Below are 21499 nucleotides of genomic sequence, written 5' to 3'. Positions count from 1 at the left end.
CACTTGCTTCCCCGCCAGCAGCACAGCTGGCCCTCTTATTCTCACTGCTTATGTTAGTGGGATGAGAGCCAGCTGTGTTGCATTAGCAGGGAGTGGAGTCACTGGAAGTACTGGTGCGGAGACAAGCTGCTCCCCTCTGAGCCTAGTGGGAGATGCATCATACCTCTGTAATCAACAAATCCCATTCATTTACCTTCTTAATAAAAAGTCTGAGCAGTGAGCAACTCTTCAGGATGTATATATACTGCCTTCAGAATAAGAGCCAAAAGGCTGCCAGTGTGACAAAAGGCACAGCTATAGTACTAAGGAGTTTAGTATTTAACCTAAAATGCTTCAGAGAGATGGAATCCAGTTAGGCAAAGTATGTCTACTACAATGCAAGTATATCTGTCGCTCAGGGAAATGCACTATGCCTGCTGGAAGGTTAAAATCCTCACTCAGAAATATTGTAAAGGTTAATTAGTTTTCTATGTTTAAAGTAAAAGCCCCCAGCAAAATGCTATATCTACTATGAAGAATACTGAATAATCAATTATAAGCATGTTGACATGAAGGGTATATAAGGGTATGTAAATCAGTATAGTCAGAAATTAAGTTTGTCATTTTATTTATTTATTCATTCATTTATTTATTTGACCTTGGGAGACTCTCTGAAATTGTTAAAAAGCCGATGACAGATATTGGAGGCTGTTCCTAAATTAACAACAGGTGTCGGTTTTTCTGTTTGCCACAGCAGTGTGTGTATCATCATGAACTCGTGTGGACAGTGACGGATACTATGGAAGCACAATTTCAATGACAGGCTCAAATCATGTATTTGACACTTACTAATGACTTCATCTGTGTGCTCCTGAACAGCCAAGGAGATGGTCTCCATTCACAGGTCAATAATTCATTAGCAATGTGTCAGAATGACTTCAAGCCAGTGAGTAAGAGCTGTGAACGGCTCAAAAAATACTCAAGTCGTGACATTGGAGAATGCAGGTTTAATTGGGAATGATGGGGAGAATTAAGAGACTTTCTCTCATATACACCTCATTGTTCTTTTGCATTATTTCTTTCATTTGTATGAAAAATGAAAAGTTAAATATGTTTAATATGATTCATTTCATGCTACCACTGTCTTCACCTAATTTGTCCATCTTCCAACTAATCCTTCTTAGAGTTATGGGGGAACTTGAGCGAACCCGCCTCGAATAATTCCCAGGCCTATGGCAAAATGACTTCAACCGGATCCCCATGATATGCCACCCTCCCACCTGGGCCCTCCACTATCTCCCCCCCCCCCCCCCCCAACTCCACTACCCCCAGCAGACCCCTCTAGACAATGATCCTGTGGTCTCATTTATCAAATTTTGCATGAATTTCATTTTGCACATATAAACAGAAAATAGCATATGCAAAAAAAAAACAGTTAAAAATGGATTTGTCAAACCTAGCATAGTCACATATATACAAAATCCGCCCCATCCCCCGTCCCGATAAATCCAAACTGTAAATGGGTGTACGTGCACAAGTCTGAGATCCTTCCAAGTTGCCATTCAGAAATTACCATAAATGGTCAATGCAAATGACCTATGTGCTCATATAATACATAAATCAAGCCATTCTGGTGCAAAGTACAGCCCGTCCATTTTTTGTAAATGTACACATTTTTTCCCCATCAAGTTATATTTCATGCCTCCCAGTTTATGTGTGATAAGTCTTGTGCAGACATATTGGGATTCTTTTTGTGCTTATGCAACTTTAATAACATGAGACCCTTGGACCTGAGTATGGCACAAATACCATTTTCTTATTTTTTCAATTAAATCCATGTAACTATGATATCTGCTGGTCTGTTCACGATAATGACCAAATTGTACACATCCTGCATTTCGTTGTATTTTCTTTTGCTTTGATGTATTACAAAGACGTACATAAATGTGATTGCTCTGCAGCAGCAAACAGGAGCTGTAGGTTGTCGCTATGTAAAATAAGCAGTAGCCGAAATATATGGCTTTTTTATAGTGTGTTCCGTAACAAAATATCCTACCCAGTTCAATCTAGTGAAAATAACAACCAAAACACTACAGTGTTGCAATGCTTCTTAATGTGACTGCTACGGCGATCCTAATGTAGTTATTGTGTCTGGTAACTTGAGTGCTATGCCACTCAAGGTGCTTGCTAAGGTGTTGCTAGCTGATTGCTATTATTTTGCTAAGGTAGCTAAGGTGGTTGCTATTGTGTTGCTGTGGTGTTGGTAACGCGATTAAGGTGGTTACTGAAGTTTTGCTAAAGTAGGTAAGGTGTTTTTCTAAGGTATTGCCAAGGTAGAAAGATGGTTGCTAGTGTGTCACTATGTGATTGCAAAAGTGCTACTGAGGTTGTTAAGGGGGTTGTTAGAGTGTTTCTGTGTTGTTGCTAGGTGGTTGCTAGACTGTTGCTATGGTGTTGATAAGGTAGGTATGGTACTTGCCATGGTATCTATTTGGGATGTAATGGTAAACAACATATAATAATTAGATAGAAACGTCGGTTTTGGGTTAGAACGCAATTTCAGTACAGCAATGCCAAACTGAATTTGTTTTGAAATTATTTATTATCAAAACTGCAAAAACTGTTACTAACAGTTGTAAACCAAAGGCATTGTTTCTGTCACCATGTCTGAAAAATAAAACCTAAGATATGGTTATTTGCACATTGTAAAAATGAATATGTAGAATAAATAAAAATGCAAAAATATAACTGCTTTGTAACAATCATAATTAACTAAATCCTATCTAAATCTCGTGTTCTCTACTGCCCAGTATGACTGCTTATCTGTAGCGATGAATGCTCCTATAGCCAAATAGCTAATTGTGGCCATAACCAACTCATAGCCACAATTAGCATAATGTTTTCTGTATTGGACATCTGCTTGTAAATTTAGGTACTGCCTTTGTCAAAAAAATGTATTGTTGCATTTCACTGCATGTTCCAAACTGGCACATGACAAATATGTGTAACATTATAGCCCTAGTATCTATATATTTGGTATGTATGTAAACCAGTCTGGCTTGTCAGCATGTTGGGAGGCTTGGTCTGAGTTAGTATATCAGATTTGGTGGCTGTGGCATGAACAGTGACCAAGTGGAAGTCTCTGAAGATCTAGATGCAAAAAGACAATAATGTATTCCCGGACAACCCCATCTCTCTCTTCCCTACTCATCTAATCCCTACTCATCCCACACCCCCAATCTCTAACCCCCTAACACAATGCAGATAGTATATTATATTGTCCATACAATATTTTTGCCTTTTTTTCTTTCTTTTTCAAAAGCAAAGTTATTTCAGTATTTTGAATATTTAAATGAGTGGTCTTCCCAAGAAAGGGGGGGGGGGTACACAATGAAATTTGTTGAACTAAAATACTGCTCTGTAATGAAAATACCACCATAACACTGCCAAATACTGTTATGTGCCACCACTTACTATGACTAAGGATAAGTGACAGAATTTAAACCTCCCATGATAATTGGGCAAACAAGTGTGGGGGGTCCCCTATGAGAAATTTAGTCAACCAGCTAATGGACTGCTACCAATATGATTTACCAGGTGGGGAGAGGGGTTATGATAAAGTTCCCCACAATATATTTCACCAGCTGGCTACCAGACTGCTACCAATACATTTCATCAGATTGCAATGAAAAAAAAATAGAAACTTTTTTAGCATATTCAGAAAATCATCTCACAACCCCTCACAATTATATGGCACCACACAGTTTGAAAACCACTGACCTGTGTAATGTCTGAATAAGATCCACAGAATACTTTTTCTATTTAGTGGTCTCATTAGATCTGGTTTCTTCTGTAACTGCCCTTTCCAGTATTGCAGCCACGTAGTGCTGTTGCTTCAATTTTGGGGGGGATTTGTTCCAAAATAAAATCAGGTATAGATCTCATCCATATGATGTTTTGGGATAGGTTAATATGATCAAATACAAGACAATAACTCCATCAAATACTTTTTGAGCTATCATGCTGACAAGATCAAGTGTCTGAGGCTGTCCTTTTTGTTTGTTATCGTGATATGGCACTGCTTCAATTGTTATGTGCTAACGCTCAAAATTTGATGACTTCCAGATCGCCCATTTAATGTGTCTGCAAACTTTGAAAATGATCCATCAAATACTTTAAGTTACGGTGTTTACAAGATCAAATGTCTTCTACAGCTGCCCTTTCAATCCTTCCATCCTGATGTCATCACTGCTGGCTGCTTTTTGGGGCAATTTGTTTCAAAATGCATTCAGGTGTAGATGTTCATCTATATAATCTTTTTGTGAAGTAGTCTTAAGATCAAACCAAATACTTTCCAACTTATCACATTCACAAGGTCAGATATCGTCTGCTTTTACCCTTCCCTTTGCTGCCACTTTCTCTCAAGATTTGATCAGATCCCATTTGTCACCCATACAATGACTCTGCAAAGTTTGAAAGTACTTTTTGAGTTACAGGATCGAACAGGAACAGGTTCAAGTGTCTGAAACTTATACCTTAGAAAAACCCCTTACCTACTTTTTCTTTGTTATCCCTATGCGGTGCTGCTTCAGTTTTGGTGTGATCTGTGATCTGTCTCAATATTTCATCCAGTTCCAGATCTTCATCCATATAATGTGTCTGCAACACAAAAATATCCATTAAATATATTTTGCACTAACAAGAAAGTATCTGCAGCAGCCCACCAGTCCCAAAACAGTATATATATATATATATATATATATATATATATATATATATATATATATATATATATATATTCTGCATCCAGGGATTACAATGAATGGAAGTCAATGGGAATATGGAGGGATGAGAAGCAACAAAAGGATGAGTGCAAGCCAATTCAGCTTTAAATGCATTTTTTGTGGAATGATCTGAGTGAGATCATCTTTGGTGGCCGTGGCATGTACAATGACAGAGTGGGATGACTCTCAAAAATGAAAGAAAGTCAATGGGAGGATGGTGAGATGAAAAAAATGACAAAATGATGAGTGTGCACCATTTTCAAAGCATGATGGGAGACATGGCCTGAGTTACTGTATCAAGTTGGTGACTGTGGCAAGGACAGTGACTGAGTAGGTAACCTCTGACAAATGAATGGAGGTTAATGAGAAGATGGAGGAATCAGAAAAATAGGGGGGAAGATGAGTGCGGGTCAGTTTTTCTTTATCTGGTTTTTGCATGATCTGGCCTGAGGTGGCCTAAGATTTCAAAATCCCATTTTATCTTACAGGGCCAAAATAATAATAATAATAATAATAATTAAAAAATCAACATACAATGGAGAGTGAGTTCACATATCCCTAGAGCTGTATACAAGCACACCTGTCAGGTGTAGGACAGATGAGAGGAATCTGGTTTGGGGTCAATATCTCAAAATCTGTAGGAAGAGAATCATGCCAAAAGTCAGGCTGAATTTGAGGAATTAGTTGTGTGTTTTGCTCTTCAATCACACTAATAAATAAAAATTCTAAGAAAATATAACATAGATTGTTTCTGAATTTTTTTTTGCCTGCACCATACTGTTCCATCATAAAATCTTCTATCTTATTCTGTCAAATACAGACAATATGCACACCTAGAGGCCAAAACATTAAGGACCACCCCTACGTGAGACAAATAATGTTTACCTTTTCATAAAAGTAGTGTATGTCAAAGTCTGGGATATATTAAATGATAAGCTAACATTCGGTACTCATGGTCGACATGCTGAATGCAGAAGAAATGGACAGGGATAAAGATCTGAGTGACTTTGACAGGGGGCAAATGATTATGGCCAGTCGACTGAGACAGAGCATCTCCGAAATAGGAAGGCATGTGGAGTGCTCGGTGTTAGCCTGAGTGAGTACAGGTCTACTGAGAGCGGTCTGCGAATCCACGAAGGGAAAATCCATGATACACATGCACAGTTGAACACAGGAAATAATTACACTTTGAAATGCACTCATTTAAATATGATCATTGCTATCATAAATTTTGCACTATTCCTTACGGTACACCTCTCATTTTACACATACATGCCAATAACTGAAGTATTTTGGCTAATATGACAATGACTTGAAATAATACAACATCTATAATGAGAACCTTTTTTTGTGTTTTTGTGTAGTAGGTTGAGCATCTGTAGTCAACAGCTCTTTCACAGAGGGGAGTTTGACATACAGTACTGTGCGAAACGTTTAGGCAGTCAAAGAAAATGTTCTTCATGTTTGTGTAAAAATATATAATATCAGTCCAAGTGCATCAGCTTAAACATTTCAAAACCTCTCCTAAAGAATGTGCAGCAACCATCTAATACAACCATGTATTTATTGACTGATCACTAGCACACCTTGTATGGCTAATCCATACCTCTTTGGCCTTTTTTACCTAATGAGCTGGTGGTGAAATTTAACAAAAGCATGGATTGGGAACTGTTTGGGAACTAAAGTGGTGTTGTTCTAGCCATTCAATGAGATGAAAAGTTTTTGTTAATATTAATTTGCATATATTCTGATAATAAATTGTGTTTTTTATTGATCAAATATACACTTTCTACCCAGATAAATAGCTTTAAACTTTTTTTACTTGTGCACAGTACTGTAAAAATGCACTTACTGGAATGTACTTTAAGAGATTACAGCCTACTGGTGCTGGAATGGAGCTTCTTCTCAGATGGGAGAAGACTAAGCAGTCCACGCTTCGGGTGGGAGCAGATTCCCGTGATGTTGCAATGCCCTTTTCAGGCATTGCTTTGCTGGAGGCCCTCGATGGAGGAGAGCTGGGCTTCCATGATGTAATGGGCACTTTCCACCACCATTGACACCATGACACTGCTGGCCAAAATGCTCTCAATATTACACCAGTAAAAGTTATTCAGGATCTGAGGTATAACAGGTTTGAGAATTGATCATATTCATCAGGCAGACCTTCTGCCCAAAGCAGTCTGGAGACTAAAAAGCCCTATTATGTTTTCAGTTAAAATATTCAGGGATGGTGCAGAACTTGACAATTTTAGGTTTCTTTTGATAGCCTTTTTTGCATTTCTAATTAAAATAAGACATGAATATTCATATGAGTCACTTATATGCTACTTTGCTGTATTGTAACAATGTATTCTTCTTTTACTTTTTATTTTGCACTAAAATTGCCATTGTGATCTGGAGTAACATGTGGATAACAGTTCTTTCAGATTTCCTCATCCGCTAGTCCCTCTGGTTCATCTTACGGAGAGCTGTTGCTGGCTCCTGGGAGTTTTACTTTCTGAGGGCAGAATGAAAAATGATTGGTTCAGAGAGATAACCAAACAAACTTTAGAGGGGGTGGGTCCAAGGAACTAGAGGAGGCGGGGCCAACCAATCAGATGTCTTGGACCTACCTCCACTTCAATCTGATTGGTTATCTCTCTGAACCAATCATTTTTCATTCCGCCCTCAGAACATTAATGTGTAAGTAAAACTCCTACGAGCCTGTTGATGGCATCAGTCAGGTGTGTCATGAATCCCTGTAAACAAAGGTAGCGTAATAAGAGAGATATTTAATCTGTGGTCCTTCTACTTTTCTCCATGCATAAGTTGTAGCAGAGCTTGATCACTGACATCAAAGCTCCTTGCAGGATGCTGAGTGGTAATGAACTGTTGCTTGGTTACTGGGTAAGTCGTTTCCTTTCCCAGCCCTCTCTGAGTGTTTTCTTATGTAGTGCTGCACTGGCCAGAATTCAGCTTCCCTGCCTGGCACAGCAGGAAGCAATCAGTCCATCCTTAAGTGCGGCTCATCCACACAGATGTCTGGCAGGGCCCGGCCGTCCACACCGGACTATTTGCTGCCTTGACAAAAAAAGAAAGTGTTAAAAAGTGTGGTAATTAAACCCTGTTCAAAAGAAAATTAGCTGCAATGATTTCGCATGATGTTAATCTACTTGGGTTTTTTCAACACCTTGTAATGCCTGGACAGGGGGAGGGTCCAAGTGTAGGAATAAGAAGTTTACTTCCAAAATCAAAGTCCAAAGGGAGACAAAGGGCTGAAAACCAGGTACAGGCACACAAGGCAAATAAAAGCAAATTGTGATCTGAAGTACAGAACTCAATACGGGACGTACAGGGCAAATAACAAAATTCAAACTACTGTACAAGATGAAGAACAAGAATACTAGGATGTAGTCAATAGTTCATGACAGGGACCAGAACATGGTGGAACATTCAGTATTTCACAAAAGATTTAATTGAAAAGCAGGTGCTACCGTGCCAGTTAAATCAAGCAAATAAGATACAGCTGCACCTTCGTATTCAGGGGACGGGGAAGAGTAAGCCGCTGGGTGTGGCTGGATTGATGCTTGGCTTTATGTGAGCATGTTAAACCTGGAAGGTTCCCATAGTCCCGTCAGGACCAGCTAGACTGTTTACGGATTGGTTTTTAACGTATGATTGCATGTGCATGAATGTATCCTGTGAAGGACTGACATTTCATCCAGGGTATTTCCTAGCTTTGTACCATATAATGCCCAAGTTAGACTCCAGCCCCCATTGACCTTGAACAGGATAAGCTCTTGGAAGATGGAGGGATGGACAGATGGATGGAAGGAGGAAATAACTTTGTCTAAGAGTCTTAAACATGTATGCCTTTACTGTTTTCCTCCGATTCTTATTCCGATCATGGCCATGTTTTTGACTCATGATTCCCACAGCAGATTAATAATTAATCAGCAATGACTTACATGTCCTTAGTATTATGAATCAAACTGTCAGCAGATGGGTAAACAACCAGTTTTATGTTTGCTCGTCTATATTGGACACTGGCAAAAAAATACGAATAAAACAGCGAATAAAACCACAAATCACAAATTCAACCCAACAAGTCAAATTTACTTCTAACTATTCTGTGGAAGAACACATATACTGTAGGTGGCAATGTATGGCAGATGGTTATAACAGAGTGGGACATGGTATAAAGACAGCATGATAGACATGACCAAAGTAATGCAGACTAATGTGATTTTTTTAGGTGAACTTCAGTCCAGTCCACTCCAGTGGTTCCTGACTGAGGTTGCCTGGATAAGTAAAAATTGACCATTTTTCGTAAAATGACTAAAATCAATTAATACGCACTTAGCTATAAGCCAGAGAAACTCAATTGGTGGACTCAGGAAACAATTTAATCCAGAAGAGGAACACGCGATTGGTCCCACCACCACTCGATGATCTACCGCCCCCCCCCCAAGTCTGCAAAATATCCCACCAACCCCCAGAAAACTATTCGGAGCAGTGGACCTTGTGTTGCTGATGGAATTTGCACCTCTGGGAAAATGATTAAATAGCCCTGCTATAAACAGTAATGTATGTTTGTTTTTAAACTCCATTAGATATATAATGCTGTACAGTCTTTGACTTACTCTGACATAATTGGGCAAAAAAAAGCACCAAGATCACTATCCTAAATACTTTACTATTTAGATACAATAAATGGTATGTAATGTAACATGTTAAAACATAGTGCGTCAATTACTGTACATTATTGTGTGGAAAGGTTCAGATAGCAGCTTTTAAAATGATTGCATTGACGCTGTAAACCTTTGTAATCGAAAGCAATCTTTGTATCAAAAATAAGCTTTTTTGAGTTGCGTGTTTGACCTTCAACTTTAACTGATTTAATAATGTTTTCCTCATTATTATTTAAATATTGTGAAGCTGTGGCAATGAGTCAGGTACCAGATAATGGTTAGTTGGTATCTGTTGACAAATAAATTATCAGGACCAATGAGACCAGTTACTGTACAGTATGTCAGCAAATAAACCATGTTTTCATATACGGCTTTCTTGAACAGGATGTGTTTTCATAAGCTGAAACTGTTTTATGCATGATTTGTGTTAAAGTGCATGATGGGAATGACAGGACTGAGCTCAGAGCAAAGCTCAAATCTTAATTAAGTCCCAGGCGACAGAGGTGTAACACAGGGTATTATTTTGGCCCGTGATAGCTCCATGTGGTAAGAATTGAACAACACTTAAGCAGAAACAGTTGTGTGAGCTTGTCTAGTTTGTGTGAATAATTGCACACAGTTCAACACAATAATTGTGCAATTTGTCCATTCCAGCAATTGGAGTTTGATCAATAGGTATTGCAAGGTCAAACAAATGGGACTTATGTATAGGATTTTAAGGTACTATGTGTATCCCATAAATATCTCTCTTGACTTGATTATATTGAGAGTTTTGCTCTTCATGGAATATTGTTTTGTCTACCAATTATTCTGATACCGTCCCTGATGATGAGTGAAGTATTACTAGACAATTGCCCTGCTCAATTCAGTACATAATTATGATACTAATGAATCTGGTACTAATGCAATTTGGCCATGTTATACCAGGTTGTTTTGCAACTGTATCTAAGGTTTTTTTCACACCAGCACTTTTTAGTCCAGTCAAAACAGACTCTGGTTCAATTTTTTATTACTTGGTCTAGCAGCGAGGTACGTTGCCTTCTTGAAATCTGGGCAGATGACTACATCTGTCAGCTCTGAAAAACAGCTTATAAAAAGTTTTCAAAATGTTCAGTCAATGGCTGGAGAGAGGATTTGACCGGTCGAATGAACAGTGCCATGTGAAAGGAAAGAAAGAAAAAAAAAAACTGGAGGCAACAACACGTAAAAGTGAGAGATGTTCAGCCTCATAGCCCAGTGCACAGGATCTTCTTCTCCTGTATTTACATTTTTGCTCCCGCCACAAACAAATCCAACCAATAAGCAGAATGAGCTTTCTCACATGGATGGTAGTGGTGCATTGTAGATTTGTTTTTTCTCTGTGTAAAAGTAAATCGTACCGAGGGGAAAACAGTACAAGTTTACAAACTCATCAACTGATTTGGATCAGAGAAACTGAACTATAGGTGTGAAAACGCCATAAAAGACATTTTGAGTCACCTGTAATAGGCATGGGCTACTACACAAGTGAACATTATATGAAGCAGACACAATGTGCTTCACAGTATAATGGCTGCATGTTCCTTTTCTAGTTGGACTGTAATCATACAGTATAATATTTCAAAGGGAAAAAAAAGTTACTCATTTTATCATATTTGAGGAAAATGCACAACGTTCAGCAACATTAGTTTTCACAAACGCGAACTGAATAGCCTAGGGGTGCAAGACACAAGCAACATGCAAACGCTGAACCACTGCATTACATATGAGTTAGAAAAAACTACTGCAAGGTGCTCATGTAATACAGGCAAGCCCAACAATTTAAACAATAGATCAGAAGCTTTCAACACCTGTATGAAATGCATAGATGATAAGTGTAAAACAGGCACTACGAGCATGGTGTCACTCACTATATGTTGCTTCACGTGTGATTACTTTCTGAAACATTGTACAAATATCACCTGCTAAGGAGCTTATGTGAGCTGTGTGCTAACTGGCTAAAGAATGTTTTCTAATCTTTGCAGCCTCTGCACCGTAGAAAAATTGCATTAGCATATACAAAAGGGTAAACTAAGCAAAGTCAATACAGAAAATGCATAAAGTGATATAATTCTTCCAAGATGGTTGCAGCCTACATCAAATCCACATTATATTAAGCGCAGTCCAAAAAAATGCAGAAAACATACTACCACCCAGCAAATCCAGGACAATACAGGAAGGGCCAGAACAAGGGACAAGGTCACCAATCTGTATGTGGGTGCTCCTTCAGATGGCCTGGGAGAAAGATGCCAAAATTGATGATATTCAGCATACTATGCATCTCCCGGGGCTACCTAGGAACCTTATCCTATATTTCACATTTGCAAGCCATTTCTATTGTGTACCTAAACTGGTTGCATATCCCACCCAAAACAATGGACAGGTTTGGACCCATACCAGATCCAAATCTTGAAAGAGTTTGACCTTTTATTCTAATCTTTTCTCTGTCTCTCTTGTGCTCTTCCACATTTTCTCTGACACTGGACTAACGTCTGCTGCTACAGCAATACCTCATATGTATCTTGGTCTGGCCTCAGTGATATGGTGTATTAGTGGAACTTAGAGCTTTCTTCCCAGACTCACTTCTGTAGTCCCAAACCAGCACTGATCACCCAAATAGGATGATCTCTCACATGTGCAAAGGATCACAAACACTGGAATCTTCGAAACTAGGCTGAGGTACAAAATCAGCAGAGGCAAAGGCAGAGTCAATAGACAGGCAGATATTCAATAGAAAAGAGGCAGACTATCACAGGCAAAGTTATCTATAACACAGGGCAAAACTCAGAAACAGGCAAACAGTCAGGGATCAAACACAGGACCAGGAGGAGCAGAAAGGAACAAACGCAAAAGAGCTTGACAGGGACACTATTGAGACAATTGGGAGTTAGGGAACAGAGATTTAAATTTACTAGGGAAGAGGCAATCAAAGAGGAACAGGTGAAAGTGCTTGACAAATTAAACAAGCCGACTGGTACTCGCAATCAGGTGATCTCTGGGAGTGGGAGACTGGAGACACAGCCAAAACACAGGTACAGGTAACAGTGAGCCAGGACGCCACTAGGGGGCAGCAGGAACAGGAGAAACCCTGACAGCAATCATCACCTTCAAAGTTGCATTCTAGCTCTGGGGATTGTAGGCAGTTGTCGGTTTCTGGACGACCCCCACTGTTGACATAGGGTATGTGGGACATATGAGTTCAACTCCCTACGGACTTAACCCACCCACTTGCTGTAGCACCACATATACAGTACATGCTTATTCCGCTTAGGGATTTTAGAAAGGAGTCCCATGATATATATCGACAGCGTGAAGCCTGCTTCCACCACATGGCTAGACAGGAGGCATCCTGGTAGCTTTGAGATACATAGCTTATACTTTCAGCCGACCAAGGATTTTTTGCAGTACTCCTATACCTCCTGTTATACTTGCAGCCAGTAAGCAATGGCTTCATCCTACAGTACCTAGATGCCTGTTCAAGGGTTTACAGAGAGCGCAATTTGGAATTTTTTCTCTCATGCTTGTTCCACCTCGCATTTTGGTACCCTGGTGAAGCAATGTCCAAATTTCATTATACAGTTGATAGTAGATTGTGCTTGAACCTCTTCAACAGGCCTCTGGGTGCCTGTGTCATCTTTCTGTGCCTTTACCTAGTCCACTGATAGCTTGGCTTGCTTAGTTGTGAAAATGTCTACAGTATTGCTGATGTTCCTGAGGGACTCCATCTGGCACCATTTCAGTAGATTACATTGAAATCAACTTTCTGAAGTCTGATTGCCCAGCAGCAATGAAGGCTGAAGGTGATTGAATACCCATTTAAGAACTATATGGTTGATTACCATTTCTCTATGGCCTGAAGTACTGCCAGACGCTTTCTTCTATGCTGAGTAGTTACACTCAGCACCTTACAACCCCAAGAAGACACAGGGTATCACATGCTCTTCTGCCCTTGACTGTTTGGTAAGCAGCACTCCTAGCCCAAATTCACTCACATCTGCTTGCACTCACAAAAACTGAGTGAAGTCAAGTGGAACCAGTACTGGAGATGCCAAGAGTACTTGTTTGATGCCTTACATTGTATCTTGAATACTTCAAGCACCTACATATTTTATTTATGCTGACAGTCCTCGAATGAAGAGTTATATGCACTGCATTTTTAGACATTTCAGGAATTTTTTTGTTAAAAAATGTCCTCAAAAATTCTGTTCCTGTCTACATCTATACAGCAATGGTGATACATTTCCTTGGTCCTGTGAAAGACACATTGATCTACCATACCTGGATGTATATGACCATACATTCACTTTAAAACAAAGGACACAAAGAATAAAATTCCTATTCCTTGGTGTTTTAGTGCCACAACAAAAACACACATTCGGGTAACAAAACGGTAGCATGCCAGGCAATTTGAAATGAAGCAGAAGACATGCATGAAGGTACTGTAGAATTTAACCAAAGGAACAATGTTGTCTTCTAGTTTTTTGAGAACCAGTTGTCACAGGGGTGTTCCGAGCACATGGCACTGGCAGTCAGAATTAAGCCAAGCAGATGCTCACAGTGGTTCAGAGAACTTCATAGAAGAGCTTTGATGGCTGAACACTGCCTGAGGAAAACAGCCACCTGAAGTTCATACTTAACAAGGAGGTAGTTCTCAGCAAGTATATTCATGGGGTGGAATCAGAACCTAGAAGCTTCCAGAGGACTGGGGTCTCCTCCTGTGCCTTGTCAAGAATATGACACGATTTATGTTTTTTTGCATCTACTGTGACTTTAAAACCAAAGACCAGATATTACCACTAACACTTACAATAATTGCTCTTAAAGTCAAGTCAAAGCTTTTGTTGTCAAATGTATAGTTATACTCAGTAGAATGTCCAGTGAATTGCATGGTTGTGTAGGTCCATGACTCTGAAAAAGGGGATATATAGGATATAAATAGTCATAAGTATACAGACAAGACATTAGACATTAAACAATAATAATAAATAGTGTGCTATTGGCAGTGCGGTAAAGGTCATAGACCAGGGGTTGCCAAACTTTTTGACCAATAGTCCACATCAGATATTTCTTTAAAGTCAGAAGTTCAGAACAATTTTCAATAGCAAAGCAACATTTCATTTTACTTGAATGAATTCACAATAACTTTTGATTAAATATATAATAACAATGGGAATTTAATGTAAAGACTGGTGGGGGGGGGGGGGGGGGGGGATTATGTGTGCGAAGTTTGGTGGTTCTACGTTGTATTTTTGTGCTTTACACCACATTAATTATTAATTATTACTTCATAAGTAATAATTCACATCCAGGTGCTGCTGATCAAATGCATGTGATTTATTGATGATCAGCAAGTGTGACCACCTCTATAAAAGCATACATTCTGGTCAGTTGCTGTTAATGGAGCATCCCGGGGGGTGTTAACACAATGCCAAGCAGAAAAAACTTCTTAGAGAAGCAATTGCTGCTGTCCATCAATCTGGGAAGGGTTATAAGGCCATTTACAAACAATTTGAAGTCCATTATTCTATAGTGAGAAAGATGATTCACAAATGAAAAACATTCAAGACAGTTGCCAGTCTTCCCAGGAGTGCACGTCCCAGCAAATTCACCCTAAGAACAGACCGTGCAATGCTCAGAGAAATTTCAAAAATCTCAGATAAACAGACTGCATTTATATAGCGCTTTTCTACTCCTACGAGTACTCAAAGCACCTTACAATACATGCCTCACATTCACCCAAACATAAAGCAGCGGCAGAGGCTGCAGTGCAAGGTGCCAACCTGCATGCCAGGAACAATTTTGGGTTCAGTGTCTTATTCAAGGATGGAATCAGGAGGAACCAAGGCTCAAACCTGTGACCATCTGGCTGCCAAACAATAGCACTACCTCCTCTGCCACTATCATCCCCTGACTTGCATGTCAGACGCTACAGGCTTCAGTTAGCATGTTAAATGTTAAAGTTCATGACAATACCCCGCACAGCGGGAGTAGCGGCCAGAAGTCATACTAGGCGGAATTGGCGTGCAGAAAAAAAAATGGAAAATGAGACCCCAATGAACACAATTTGGACTTAGTCCTCTTCATTCGTATGTCTGAAAGTTCGTAAGTTCAAAGTTTGTAAGTAGAGCAGCGTCTGTACTTAGTTTTTCCACACATGGCTTCTCCATTTTGCTTCATTTTTGTTAAATAAATAATGATATGGTGGAATCTGTTGTGTGTTGTTTTATACCTGAGGTTAGATTTTAGAATCTGGTAAGGATCTGATGATTTTTTTATTGTGTCCTGATACATAGAACCATAGAACTGAAAGAGGGTGTGCTTTCTTTTTCACATGACTTTATATTGCAGTGATATTCTCTTTTAGTATTGGTTAAGCCTTAAGCAGCATGGTAATTCCAGTCATTAACGATGCTTTTAAGTTAATTCATATATTCTTTTTTCCCCCGTAGAAATTTCTAATTTTGTGTTGGTTTAACTAATATTGTCATTTAACAGTCAGCATGTGGGCTTTCCTGAAAATTTCTCTGCCAAAGTAAATTAATTACATTACTTTCCAGTCCCCCTCCCCTACCCCAACACACAGCCCCATAAAATCAATCAGAGAAAGTATCTACATCCTGCTGGCCAGGTGGCATTATTCTCTGGCACTAATTAGGTTTTCCGTATTCCCAACTCATCTCTCATTGGCTATTGACAAGATTAATTGCTGCCCATCGCATGCCGAGTGGAAAATAAATATGATTGTTATAACATGGAAGAATTATTATGTCTTGAAAGAATATCAGGGATGCCTACTACTTCTAAGGAACAGGCAAAGGGAAGGAAAGAAACAGGTCCTGAGACAGCTGAAAAAATATTTCATGTTTAACAGTCTATCCCATTGGGAACTGAATCAAAGACATCAGTAATCAGGAGGCAGATTGGTCATTCGAATGACCCTAGACCAAGGGTCTCCAACTCTGGTCCTGGAGGGCTACCATCCAGTAGGTTTTCTATCCTACCTAGCTTCTGATGAGCCACACTAGTTCTCAGGTAAATTCCAGGAACAGGTGTGGCTCATCAGAACCCAAGTGGGACAGAATACCTACTGGATAGTAGCTCTCCAGGACCAGAGTTGGAGACCCCTGCCCTAGACCCAACCTACAGGAGTTAGCTAACCTGCTGCTCTGATGGACACTCATATAATCACAATAAGCTAAGCTAAAAACTGCACGCATTAAACACCATGTGGTTGCCGAGTATCTTAAGCAAACAACAAGCCCAAGGTGTGAAATGGTGGTATTAACCTGTCATGACTAGGAACCAGCCAGCTAACAGGAAACATTCCCAGAGCTTTAGCCAACAGTATGTGAAGGTCTTCTCAAAGTTGGCAGAGAATGTTCTTACTGTAACATTATTGTAATGTTATTTGCACGTTGTATGTTTTAACAAAGATTTTGTTGATGTCAGCATGATAGCATTATTGCTTGAACATCCTTAAATGTAATTAATGTTAAAAACAATCATTTAATAATGATGAGTGTGCTATATGAGTATATTTTAAGCTCCTAGTCCAGCCTTGAACATATGACCTTTGACATATAAAGAAACACTATGACCCGCTGCTCTACCATACCCTTCATCTTCTTGTTTTGTTCGTCTTACCTGAAGTAGTAGTTCTGTGAACATCAGTACAACTGGACACTTTGAACGGTTCCACACCTTAATCGTATTCGGTAAATGTTCCTAGAACGAAAAATTGCAAGTGCGACATCTTCAAGTTGGGAAGTTGTTGATGACCCTAATCTTTTCTAGATCAGTATGGACCTCATCAGAGCTAATGATATGGCTAATGAAATGGAGAAAAGTCTATTAAATGACTTCTTTAGGTTGAGTCCACATCATATAGGCAGGACATTGCAGCTGATAGAACACACAGATGGTCCTCTTCACTGTGGAAAAGCAGCACATTTTTATATAATACAAAACAGCACCAGCATTTTTTGGTTTGGAGAACAGCCTCTGTCAGACAATAGATGAGGCAGGGGCGTAAGATCCGGGGGACGTGAATTATGGAACTTTGTCTCCCCCCCCCCCATATCAAACTGTTGGAATGAGGCAACAGCATTTTTTAAACCAAATGGCAGCCCCCTACGTATTATAGAAGTAGTCATTACTGCCTTTGAGGGCAAATACTGCTGGACTTAGTGAAGAGGTGGACTCCATGCCAGGACTCCTACATAATCCAGAACTTGTAGAATGGGCTATCCATCTAGGTTTAAATGAATCTTGGCACTGAGCCCCCTGTTGTCCACACTGAAACACAAACCTCCATCCTTCTTCATGATTAAGACCCCTGGAAAACGTGCCATGTTGTCAATTTCCCTATCAATAAATTTAGCCTTTTCAAAGGAGATATGGCCTTGGTAATGGCAGGTGTTTCCAGCTTGAAACTCATAGATTTTCGGGCTGGACGGTTTTCTCTTTTCTTCAGTGGTTGCTGGTGTTGCTTTGGTTATATTGCACCTGCTGGATAAGGTGCTTTTGAATCTCAATGAGCTTAGATGTGTCCTGATCAGGAGATGACAAGTGTGGTATCAGCAGTTCCAGAGGACTTTTAAGGTGATTTCTGTGGGAAAATATCCTGTGGACTCATGGAGTTCATTGCATAATGGAGCTCAATGATCCATCTACCCTAACAGTGTTCTCCTCCATCTGCTCAGCTGTTGCAGTTGTGGTTGACCCTCTTTGTGTGGTTACAGTTTGAGGCCCAGATTAGACATGAATGAACAGATACTTGGCTTAGCTCAGATGTGATGTATCTTAGAATGAGTTTTCTAGTATTTTTATTTTGTTATTTCATTGTTTTGCTTCTGTTATGCAAAGCAACAGAGGTTATTATGAATAAAATGAATTATTTTAGTGAAGCAAATGAAGTTTACAACCCCAACATTGAACCAAGTTGCATTTTCCATGTTCTTAACTACCACACAACATTTTGCAAATTAAATACACATGTGGATGGATTATAAAAATGTAAAAAGCACAGTATAATCTACATATATAGTTAGGCAAGGCAGGTTTATTTATATAGCACATTTTCAAACACAGAGGTCATTCAAAGTGCTTTACCTGAAACAAGATCAAATACAAGGCAATTAAAATAACAGTGTCTCACGCCCATAGGTGTGGGACGTAGCCGCTGTGGGCGATCTCCCACGCTGACAATGCAAAGTATTGTTGCCATGTTCCGGAACATTACCAAGCATTCTTTTGTCTTTTGTCTCTCCCGTTTTCCCTGCCTGCTGCGTTCTGCCTGCCTGTCTCGCCTACCCTGCCTGCCTGCCCTCTCCCACCTGCCCTGCCTACCCAACCTGCCTGTTCTACCCCATCATCCCAGTCTGCCTCGCCTGACATCCCTACCTGACCCATCTCCATTGATCCCCCTTCCCCGTCGTCTTCTCATCCCGTGCTTACCTGAAGGACTGACTCCTCAGGCTCTCGACCGCCCGCGACCGTCCCGACCACGATTCCTGATACCTGTCTTGGCTTTGTCTGCGCCCGGCTTGTCAAGTAAACCACTGGCTTGTCAAGTAAAACACTGGTCTCCCACAACACGGGGTCTGCCTCCGAGTCGCCTTCTGTTCATTACACAGTCATTAAAATTCAAAATAAAGAACAATTAAATAAAAGTAAAAGGAAAATCATCAACGTTGATTATCAGCATAAATCAAAGGCACTGCGGAATAAAAATGTTGTCAGTATAAACTGGTAACACAAAATTTTGAATTTCTTGACCAGAAAATTATTACTTAATTTTTGCAAAGCACCTGTAGTAAGAGGCACGGGATTATCTGCAAGATACATAGTGTTTCCTTAAGCCAGAACATTCACACAGGCCACCAGCTAACAATACAACTGACAAACAAAAGTACAAATTCAGAATGTGGCTCAAACAGCCCTTACATAACTAACCATTCCACTCCAACTTCCTATAAAAGGCAGAGAAGAAGAGTCTTCTTGTTGCAAACAATTCAAATAACTAAACTAATCAAATATGAAGCAGTAAATTTAGGTGTCAGAAATGAACTAACAGTCAGTGAATGTTTCCATACTGTGACATTTTAGCTTGTAATTAAACAATCATTAAAATTAATTTCACATTATTGATTATCACTTATTTAATCAATAGTGTGTTTCTGTTTCATACAAGTTATATCATCATTTTGTTTCAGCAAAGAATAAAGATCTACTTGAAACATTGTAAAAACTATGACTATTTCTTTTTGACCAGACAGACGCCTGAATAAAGACCTCGCCTAATGCAAACTCATGCTATTATATGCAGTACAGCAGGGGAGGATGCAGCCCTAATGGCTGGGGAATTGTGGGAGGCAGATAATGGGGTCACTACAACCCAGGGACAGCTCTTTAGTACCTCTGTGGAAAATGGCAGCTACACTAACTCAAAAGCACGACAGGTTACTACTGGTGCCTGGATACCAGATTATCAGCTACAGTGGAAAAACAACTGTGAAATCTATAAAACCAAATGATGGTTTAAAAAAGCATTCTGAAGAATTGGGTGGGCGCCCCATCCTGGGTTGTTCCCTGCCTTGCATCCCTAGCTTCTGGGATAGGCTCCGGAACTCTGTGACCCTGCATAAGGCAAGCAGGTACAGAAAATGGATGGATGGATAGATGGATTTATGGATGGATGGACAGACAATGGGGAATATCAGCCTGGTTTAAGAAAATATTTAAGAACAGTATGATTCTGATGCTATAATTTCCATGTCACAGGCTAGGTAGTACACATACAGTACTGTGTTTACTTTGTTCAGTTACTCATGGATTTCTGCATACTTAATAGAAAAAAAATGAATTTGTGTTTCTATGGTCAACACCTAAATAATAAATGCTGTCTATGAAGGAACTGTATGACTTGTAGGTGCCATAGTTACTGAAATAGCATATTCTCCTTCTGCCTTCCGTACTTGTTGATACCATAGTTTGCAGTCTTTTTTTAATTCAATTTAATTTAATTTAATTGTTTTTTTACAAATTGCAATTCGGTATTCTGTTGCATACCACATAAAGTGCTTTTGCTGTTTATGGTTCTGCAATAACAAACAAGAAGTCATTTGTTGATAAGATTTTGGTATTTCTAGTTTAAAACATATTTTTTAAAATAGAACTCTCTGGACACTGAAGTTTACCAAAATTATTATAATTATTATTTTATATAGAACATTATGAGATGATAAACAGGCTCAATGAGAGTGATGCAAAGCGTTATCAACATAGAGGACAGTCTCAATGAGCAATATTCCAGGGGGAAATCTTACAGCTGCAAATCAAACAACTATGGGAGAATAATCCGTTCAAGACATCATTTGGTCAATAAAAATATTCATATTGTGAAGAATGCAAGGAAAAGGTCTGGTAGCTATATATCCTCCTTTAAAGAACCATACTGGAAGGACTGTGGATAAAGATGAATCACTTTTAAGTGAATCTACAGTCAGGACCTTTTCGATAAGTTTATCTTGGGTAACTAACCAATCATTGTGCATGGCATCTCATAGTAATAAATATTAATATGACACATACATTAGTAAATAATTTCCTGAACAATAATTAGTCCTTTTTTAATCTAACATAAGAAGGCATATGTAATGAGTTTTGACACAGACTGAATTGTGGCAAAGTGAACATATGGTGCAAGGTGAAAACACTGTCAAAAGAGAAACCGGAATAACTTTGAGGATAGGATAAGAAAGATTACATTTGAAAAAGGCAAGCTTTGGCTGACTGAGTACATCACATCCAGATGCTTGATTACAGATGAACACTGAGAGATTGGACCAATTGCCCTTGGTCACCCTTATCTCAAGATCTCCATCAAATCTTGACATTAATCAGACAAGGAGACTGTCTTTCTGCTGGTATTTGAAAAAGGCACGACCCATGGCAGGGAATGTGTGGCATGTGGAATGACGAGCATCATAAAAAATCTGACTGTATCCACTTCAGTGTTTTAACAAACAGAAACAGTATTATCTTCCG

At 39.4% G+C, this 21499-nt stretch overlaps 1 long non-coding RNA gene across 2 annotated transcripts in view; it reads right to left on the bottom strand.

Moving 5' to 3' along the window:
* Positions 1–21499, bottom strand: part of LOC140591653 (uncharacterized) — a 36169-nt gene that overhangs the window by 12236 nt on the left and 2434 nt on the right. The window contains exon 3 of one of the 2 annotated variants that reach the window (XR_011991936.1): positions 4533–4638. This is a non-coding gene — a long non-coding RNA (uncharacterized lncRNA). The remainder of the gene's footprint in view (positions 1–4532; positions 4639–21499) is intronic. The other variant, XR_011991935.1, reaches the window with a different exon arrangement.

This window comes from Paramormyrops kingsleyae, chromosome 6 (genome assembly GCF_048594095.1).
Source record: "Paramormyrops kingsleyae isolate MSU_618 chromosome 6, PKINGS_0.4, whole genome shotgun sequence".
Taxonomy (NCBI): domain Eukaryota; kingdom Metazoa; phylum Chordata; class Actinopteri; order Osteoglossiformes; family Mormyridae; genus Paramormyrops; species Paramormyrops kingsleyae.
Note: the sequence above shows the minus strand (reverse complement) of the source record. Positions and strands in the feature narration are given on the sequence as shown.